Raw genomic sequence first — 9,375 nt, forward strand, 5'->3', positions numbered from 1 at the left:
CTGACAAAGTTGAGAAATCAAAAGTCATTCATGCATTTGCATGTTTATAGCAGCACAATTTTGCAACGGCAAAAATATGGAACCGCCAAATGCCTGTCAATCAATGAGTGGATAAAGCAAATGTGGTGTATGTATGTACCATAGAATACTACTCAGACATAAACAAGAGTGAAATAATGGCATTCGCAGCAACCTGGATGGGATTGGAGACCATTATTCTAAGTGAAGGAACCTAGGAATGGAAAACCAAACATCGTATGTTCTTGCTTATAAGTGGGAGCTGAGCTATGAGGACACGAAGGCATAAGAATGATATAGGATGCAGGGGAAAGGGTGGGAAAGGGGTGAGGGATAAAAGACTACAAATTGGGTGCAGCGTACACTGCTCGGGTGATGGGTGCACCAAAATCTCAGAAATCAACACTAAAAAACCTATGCATGCAACCAAACATCACGTATTCTCCAAAAACCTATTGAAATTTTAAAAAATTAATGTGTGTTTGAAGAGCTACTTGAAGAAGAACTTTAGCAACCTTGTTGCTTCATACGGAGGATTTGTTGGAGGATACACTGACAATTGTGTTATAAGCAGCTAATTACCATATTTCAGAATTTATCTCATTCTTGGTCGAGAATGGTTTCCAAAGACTTTAAAAGAGTGTTTAAGATGAACAAGAAGGGCCCGTTAACTTGCGCCAATTTTTAGTCTTAGGTTTAAAGTAATAAAAGTTTACGTGTTGGGGCTGAAACTAGTTGCGTGTCTTTAGTTAATGTATAGAGCCTTAAAATAGCTCTTGGCCCAAGTCTTTCCACTCCCTGCAATCTGTGCTGAAGGGGAGGCGGGGCAGCTCGAATCTGAAGGGATCAAATTGCTACTGCCACTGCAGCCACCAGCACTCCCACAGAATTCCGAAAGCTCTGGCAGTTAGGTTTCATTGAGTCTAGTAACACTGCAATCCTGATGGCACTTTTAGAAAGAGAGGTCTTCACTTGGAGTAAGCCTGGGACCACACATCTGCACTGTGCTGTAATGCTAATCAAGGAGAAGCAAAGCCTTTCCTTATTCGTTTCTAGTCTTAATGAGAGTGACATTTCATCTTGCATCTTGCACCCAAATGGAAACTGTCATCTCCTCTTGTCTACTCCTCATTTCAGGATATAAGTTGTTGTACCAGTCTTCCCATGTAAATATGCATTTTTCACACATATATCCAGTCCTTTATTTAACCCCATCATGCAGATGCTATTTTATTAGCAGTGGCAGCTGACAGGTGATACAGCTTTGCCCAGGTGGTGTTTCTTGCAGCTGCTGCTGAACCTGGGCCATACAGAGATCTTGGCCCTGTCCGTGGCTGCTTTCAATAGCAGCTGAAGCAAGCACAGGACTGAAATCTGGGTGCACACCAATTAGCAAGCTCTAGAAACCACTGAGGCAGCTAGTCAGGCTGCAAAGGCTTCGCTGCAGGATACCTGCTACATGTCAACTCTCATTTTGGGAAAGAATTCTTTTAACCTTAAAAAGTCATTGAATGTGCAGTGAGGCATGGTAACAATCTGACAGGTAGCGACGAAGTATGATTAGAGAGGAAGAGGTGCTCTGAGCCTCTCATGGCATGCCTTGCAATTTCCACTGAGCAGAGTTTGGCTCTCCATTTCCCGTTCTTGTGGGACACACAGTAAGACTTGCAGGTGCCTGATGACAACAGTGCTGGACCCTTCATCACTGCCACTACCACCCTCCTCATCGACTTGGATGGCTACAAAATGCTGGCAGAATCAGCATAAGGGAGCTGTCCTTCCTTCTCATTTCAGGAACAGACTGATGCCAGTCATCTAGGCCTATTGTGTGATTGAGGGCTTACTCAGGTTACTTAGAGGTAGGAAGTGGGCTAACAGGGACTGAGGGAGAGGCATGAGGTTTCTTCATAACATCTCATGGTAGCTGGTCTCTGAGATGACCTCCAAAGATCCACATCACCTGGGCTGAATGCCCTTGTGTAATCCACTCCTCATGGGTGTGGGCTGGACCTCAAGACTTGCTTCTAACACATTGTATTAGTCCATTTTCACACTGCTATAAAGAACTATGCAAGGCTGGGTAATTTATAGGGAAAAGAGATTTAATTGACTCACAGTTCCACATGGTTGGGGAGGCATCAGGAAACTTACAATCTTGGCTGAAGGCAAACAGGAAACAAGCATCTTCTTCACAAGGCAGCAGAAGAGAGAAAAACGTAGGAGAAACTTCCAAACACTTTTAAAACCATCAGATCTCATGAGAATTCACTCACTCTCATGAGAACAGCATGAGGGAAACCACTCCCACGATCTGATCGCCTCCCTCCTTTGCTATATGAAGATTACAGGCCCCTCCCTTGATACATGGGGATTACAATTCAAGATGAGATTTGGGTGGGGGCACAGAGCTAAACCATATCACACATAGACTATGAAAAAAGTGACAGGATGTCATTTTCACAATTAGGGTACAAAACATCTATGACATCTGCCTTGGACACCCTGGACATTCTGAGCTGCCCTTGGTGATTCTGAGCTGCCATGACCATGCCATGTTGTGAGCTGGCCTGTGCAGAGGGCCCTAGGGAAAGGAGCTGAGGGAAGCCTCCAGCCAACAGCCAGTGAGGAACTAAGGCCCCCAGCACAACAGCCTGCATGGAAGTGAATCTTGCTAGCAGTCAGCTGTGTGAGCTTGAAAGCAGATCCTCTTCCTTTCACAGAGCCTTCAGGTGAGACCACAGCCATGGACAGTAACCTCATGGAGATCTTGACTCAGAGGCACCCAGCTAGGCTGTACCAGGAATTCTGACCCATGCAAACTGTGAGATACTACATGTGTATCACTGTAAACACTATATATTTTTAAAGTAATTTGTTGTATAGCAAGAGATGGCTAATATATACCCTGGAGACACAAAGCTATGATCAGGAACTCAGGGTATTTCAATTGTGTGATACAAGGCTTCTCCTGAATCTTTTTTCATCTTGCAGATATTTTCATTTTACAGCAGGAAAGACTAAAATATTGTCCCAGTCAAAATTCTAAAGGTTTGCTCCATTAAAAGATTTTTGTGAGGGTTAACAAAATACCAAAATTAGCTGCTTTCCTTTTTTTTTTTTTTTTTTTTTTTTTTTTTTGAGATGGAGTCTTGCTCTAATGCCCAGGCTGGAGTGCAACGGCACCATCTCGGCTCACTGCAACCTCTGCCTCCTGGGTTCAAGCAATTCTCATGCTTCAGCCTCGAGAGTAGCTGGGACTACAGGCACCTGCCACCAAACCCGGATAATTCTTGTATTTTTAGTAGACACAGGGGCCTCACCATGTTGGCCAGGCTGGTCTTGAACTCCTGACCTCAAGTGATCAGCCTTTCTTGGCTTTCCAACATGCTGGGATTACAGGCATGAGCCACTGCGCCCAGCCTGCTTTCCATTTTTTTGTTGTTGTTATGTATCAATTTATCCATTCATCCTTCAGCAAAAGTGTAGATGATCAGTGAACTAGACCCACAGCAACTAGCTTGAGGGAAGGAAAGTGAGGAATCACAAACTGGACGAGCCAAGAAGCTGGCACATCTGAGTCAGATAGTGACTACGGACAGCACCTGGATAGCATCAGAGAAGGTAAAGCTGGACTACAAGGCAGGAACAGGGGTGTGTGTGTGTGTGTGTGTGTGTGTGTGTGTGTGCGTGTGTGTGCCTGTCTGTCTGTCTGTCTGTCTTAGGGATATATGTCGAATTTAGATAATATTTCAGTCTTTTGGAAAATATAGAAGTTTGTTTCAAGTTCATATTAGAGGAGTCAAGTCTTCAATAAATGAAAGAATCCTTAAAAATCAATTAGTCCAGGGATTTTCAAAATATATTTTACCCACAGAAGCTTTTTACAGAAACAAAACTGTAAGCAGAATTTTAATAAGCAAAACATAAAATGTGGTATTTTATTAGCATAAGTGTATTCTATACTTTGAAATTCATAACATTTACTCATAAAGCAATCAATTGAGAACAGTAATATGAATACATCATTTAGAGACTGGGACTGAACAGAAGTCAGGGACAGTCTTATGCCCCCCCCTTCAGTGTGGTTGCACAGTATGGAAATGATTGTGATTTACCAAGATGAGTAGTTCCAAATAGTAAAAGTTTTAAAAACAGCTTCTCTTGCAATCTAGGATATCTGTCAATTAAATGAATTCAGAAACTTGATACAGAAATAGACAAATATATCTAACAATATCAAATAAATTTTATTATTTCTTAATACTTGTTAAGTCTGAAGTAAAATACTTGCTTTAATGATTGCTGGGCAAAAGATAGTCTTCAAATACATCTTTTGACATATAAAATATTTTACAAACATTAATTTTTCAAAAATCAGATGGAGTTATACACAGTTCTTTGCAGATAATAATCTGAACTTTCTAAATAGCCCAATTTGCTTTGTTTTGCATGTTGAGTTCAAACTTTAGCCTTCACATTCACTGCTGATACTTCAGCTGTAATTTTAGGCCTGGCGACATAGGGGCCTTACATTGCTGAATTTAGTTCTTTAAAAATATCACCAAGATATGCAAAGGAATGCAGTCATGCTATATTTGAGAGCTTTAGCCAAAGATGTTTCTATTACAAAATAGTAATTTTCTGTCTCATTTGAAGTAGTCACACTGATGCCTTGCTGCTGTATAACCAGTGAACTTCAATATGAAAAATAAATTCCAGAATTCACCCCATTTATCATTGTAAATAACTGAAAAGTCTGCAATGTGGAGACAATCCTTTAATAGAGTTGCCAATTCGTATGACATTATCAAACACTTAAAAAACAAAGTTGCCTTCTTTGTAACAGGCAGTGCTTATTATGCAAATACACTGCCTGCACACACACTGGCAATAACTTTTATGTGAATTGTTTTTCTATCACTACTGTCACCCATTATAGAGACATTGCTACATTTTTATAAAGTTGTTTCTGGTGTTATTGGAGTTCGAAGCAGTTAAAATGTTCTCTTAATAGGTCTGTGGTGTTTTATAAAGTGATAAATATCCCTTTTTTGCCTGCAAGAATATATACAAATATAATCAGAATGGGAAAATTAGCACATCCACACACTTGCCTATTTGAAATGTAAAGATTTTACTAATCTCAGTCTCTGAGTGCATTATTTAAGAGCCTTGGATCTGCACTCTTAGATTCTATTTTAGACTATGTTAGTGGACAATGGTGATTACTGTGTTGTGTGAACCTCCTCTCAGCCCACATTTTATTGGTGATTCCAATAACACAGTATTCTGGGATATTTTCTGAACATTAAGTACTGCAAAGGGTCTGAGATTTTATCTGACTTGTAAGCTAAACATTTAGGTTGCCATGGTTTTGTGAATGCTGTACAGAAGACACGAGATTCCTGGGTCAGAGACAAAGAGCTTTAGTACTCTTTGTACTAAAGCAAATAGCACTAGCTTCATGTCCACCTTGGCTTCCCATGCCTCCTAAGTCCCATGGGAATAATATGGAGACACCCAGAGAGATGCCGGGCACACAGTGTGTTTACATCACTGCTGAGCAACCCAGAGCTCAGGGAACTTCAGTATCTTATAATCAGCTACAAGCAAACAAACTTGCTCAACCATTGCACTGGACACAAAAATTACCTTTATTAGCCTGGAAAGCAAACAAACCTATCATTACCCTGTTGGGAGACACGACCTCTATTTCCCAAGTCTCTTGGCTATACAACATCTTCAAAAAGATAGTCTGAAACAAAGGTTCCCTGTGCCTCTGCATGCAAGATGTATAGAAATGTGACACACCCATGGAGAACTGTTTCTCAATACCCAATGGTGGATTCTCCCCTTCACCTACAATTTCACAAGTTAATTTGTACGATTCTATAAGTGCCTTTTTTATTTTCAGATTTCACTCTTGTCTGGAGAATCCTCCAAGTACTTCAGGGGGATCCCACATTTTGAAAATCATTGTTTTAGTACAAGCCCTTATTTTACAATAAGGAAACTGAGGTACAAAGAAGTTAAGTGCCTTGTTCAGGTTACAGCTATTTGAATGTCGACTCCAGGTGATGGAATTGTAAACCTAAGAAGTAAGAAGGTAACAGCCAAAATGTCCTCTTCTTTAATCTAGAAATAGACTATTTAAAGAGTGTAACGGTAAATGACTTTCCAGGGCACCTTAATGTGGATTCCTTTATATACAGTATTTGAGACAAGGATTGGAGCACAAGCAGGTCGTTTGGGAAAGAAGACAATATAAGATTAGTTATGAAGGAAGTTATTACCGTGGCTACCTGGGGCTTAACCTACTGGAGAGCTCTGGGACCTAGTATAGTGTAGGAATCCCAGAGTTATGAAAAAGGGAGGAGCCAGGTTATTTATCAGCTAGTTTCCATCAGTCATTGGTTGAGGCAACTCCAGGAGATATAAGTGTCCTAGCACTTCTGCCCTTCCCTGCACTTGGGTAGAACAGACTGTTCAGAGAGAGCCTGAAGGTGACGTGTTGCAGTTGGGGGCAGCTGGAAGTTAGATCTGTGTGCAGGGAGTGGTACATTCCAAGGGGATATGGCTGGGCACCAGCTATGCCTGCTCCAATAGGCATGGCCTCTCCTTAAGACTTAATAAACATTCGAGTGAATCTTTCCTAGTCTAATTCTTCATCTCTGCATTTAGATGAAGGTCTTCAAACCTGATAAGTGACACAAGTGGATGGAATCAAGATGGTTTTCTAATGAAATGGTATTATAAGAAGGGGGCAAAGAATACAGAAAGTGTTGATCAAGGTGAGAAAGGAAAACCTACCTGACTGGAATGAGACATATAGGCAGGAGAAGAGAGTAAGACAGAAAAGAGGAAGTACGGGACAAGAATAGCTAGAACAAAAGAGCTGATGGCATGGGCAATTCTGGTTGAGGAAACTATTCTAGGGTTGAGGGGGCCGTGGACAGGAAGCAGATTACAGATTCTGTTCTTAGGTCCTATCCGAGGAGACTCTGCTGAGTGAGAAATGTTTCTTTGTTACAGATGAGAACAATGACTCCAACATTTTGAGGAGGAGGATCCCTTTTACGGAAACATATTTTTTTGAAGATCTCCATGTGTTCATGGTTGTAAGCAGTTGAAATCTCCTTTGATTAAAAAGCTTATGGCTAAAAGCTACAATGAATTCAGTAACACCACAAAATGAGTTTGTGTTTTATTCATCACCACAGCATTGCTTATATTTGAAAAATAGTGATGTATGCACTTGCGAAATGTGAGCTTTGTTCAGACCCCAGGTTGGGAGAGTGCACTGGTTCCAAGACCCACCAAGTGACTCTCCTGTGAGGGTGGACGACAATCTGAAGTCATGAGGGAGGAGCCTGAAAGATGTTCTCCCAAACTGCTTTAGAGAAGTGCCAAGAAAACACATTATGCAAGGCCTGGAGACAAACTCCCCTGGGTAATCTGTCTCCTGAATTTCCTTCCATCAGTCAAGATTAGCCGTGCACCCAAATGCGTTTGTGTAAAACAATGGTAATGGGGGAGCAGAAAAAAACTGTGTCCACAGAAAGCAAAACCCTCAAGTCCATATGTGCATTCTTTTAAGAAAAAACCCTGCCCTTCCACCTCCCAATTTTATCCTTGGGTGGTGTAATACAAGGCTGCGGGGAATTTGGTTTGGGACGCTCAGTGGCATTTTCTGCTGTGAAGAATCCCTGCTTTGTCAAACCAGGTGTGTGTGTGTGTGTGTGTGTGTGTGTGTGTGTGTGTGTGTGTCTGTGTTCTTTATAACAACTTTGGATATATGCTATCTTAATTTGGGTTCCCACTCTGAAATAAGGATTTGGGCATAAATAATTCATTTGGCTGGTGTTATGGCCTAAATTGTGCCCCCCTCCCATTCAGATGTCAGAGCTCTGACCCTCAACGTGAGTGTATTTAGAGATAGAGCCTTTAAAGAGGTAAACAAAGTTACATGAAACCATAAAGGTGGAGGCCCCTAATAGAATAGGACTGATATCATTACAAGAAGAAGAGACACCAGGGATGTGCACGCACAGAAGAAAGGCTGTGTGAGGACATGGTAAGAAGTTGTCCATCTGCAAGCCAAGTAAAGAGGCCTGGGAAAACCAAACCTACCATCTTGGACTTCCAGCCTTCAGAACCGTGAGACAATAAATGTCTGTCATTTAACCCATTGGTCTGTGGGTCTTCGTTATGGCAGCCTAAGCAGGCTATTACAGTAGGTGTCCCAGGAGGCACAGGGAGTGCATGAGATGTGAAATGGGGAATGAAGGAAGGTCACCAGCAGGTCCCAGCTTTGGACAGCTGGGACAGTCTCACTGGAGAGTTTCTGGGAGACCGTATGGAACACACCGTAGCATTGTCCCATCAAGAGGAGACAAAGCTGGGCCCTTATGAACAGATACACATTGGGGTGTTGAGGAAGGTTGCTCCCTGGTACTGCCGCCCTGTCCCTACCTAAGAGCCAAGCACACACCTATGGCCAGAGAAAGCCTCCAGTGAGAGCAACCCAGCGCTTGAGAGAGGAAGCCATCAGTGTGTAAGGAAGTGGGGGCCCTGTCCAACAAAGCTGCTGGTGACCCCTAGGGAGGGGGAGGATGTCGGGCAGGCACTGAGGACATCTGCTACAATAATCTGCATTTAACAATTGTATCTACTTTTAAATTATGTTAGTGTTTATCAGATTAGCACAGGTTTTAGACTAATTTCTTCAACAGCAACATATCTCCCCCCTCTGCTTATACTGACTGGATAGGAGGGGTAATTTCTTGAAGTGAGACCTGCTGGTTTCCCTATATCTTGGAACCAATCTTTGAATAACATAGAAATTTAGTAGTTTTGAGGCCTAAGGCAAACCATACTAGGAATGTGTGTATATTACTGAAATCAGGATTAACGCATTTATGCCTAGTGTTCCATTATTGGAACCCTAAGCTTGTGGTAGTTACTTATATCCTACGGCTCAGGGTCATTGCCAAGGTCTGATTTTTCACACAAAAAAATTTGCAACCTCCAGCATAAATGGGTTAAATGATATTCCAAGGTTTTGGAAGAGAAGTTACAAAAGGTGGGCTCAGCCATAGGTGAGACCTGATTGAAATGGGGTTGAGGTGGGGTCTGAGGGCCTGGTGGGGTAGGGGGTCTGGGCAGTACCATAGGGCTCCAGATGACACAGGGGCTCCAACTGGCTGCTGACTTGTAGAATGACTCACTGTTAGCATCACCCTCACAGGCCCCTCAAACATTGTATGAGTATTTCAAATAAGCAACCCCAAGGCAGCCTCCCACAAAAGGTAGAGAATCCCTCCTTCCATGCATTCAATACTCCTTTCTTTTTTTTTT

This window comes from Cebus imitator, unplaced genomic scaffold (genome assembly GCF_001604975.1).
Source record: "Cebus imitator isolate Cc_AM_T3 unplaced genomic scaffold, Cebus_imitator-1.0 Scaffold131, whole genome shotgun sequence".
Lineage (NCBI taxonomy): Eukaryota > Metazoa > Chordata > Mammalia > Primates > Cebidae > Cebus > Cebus imitator.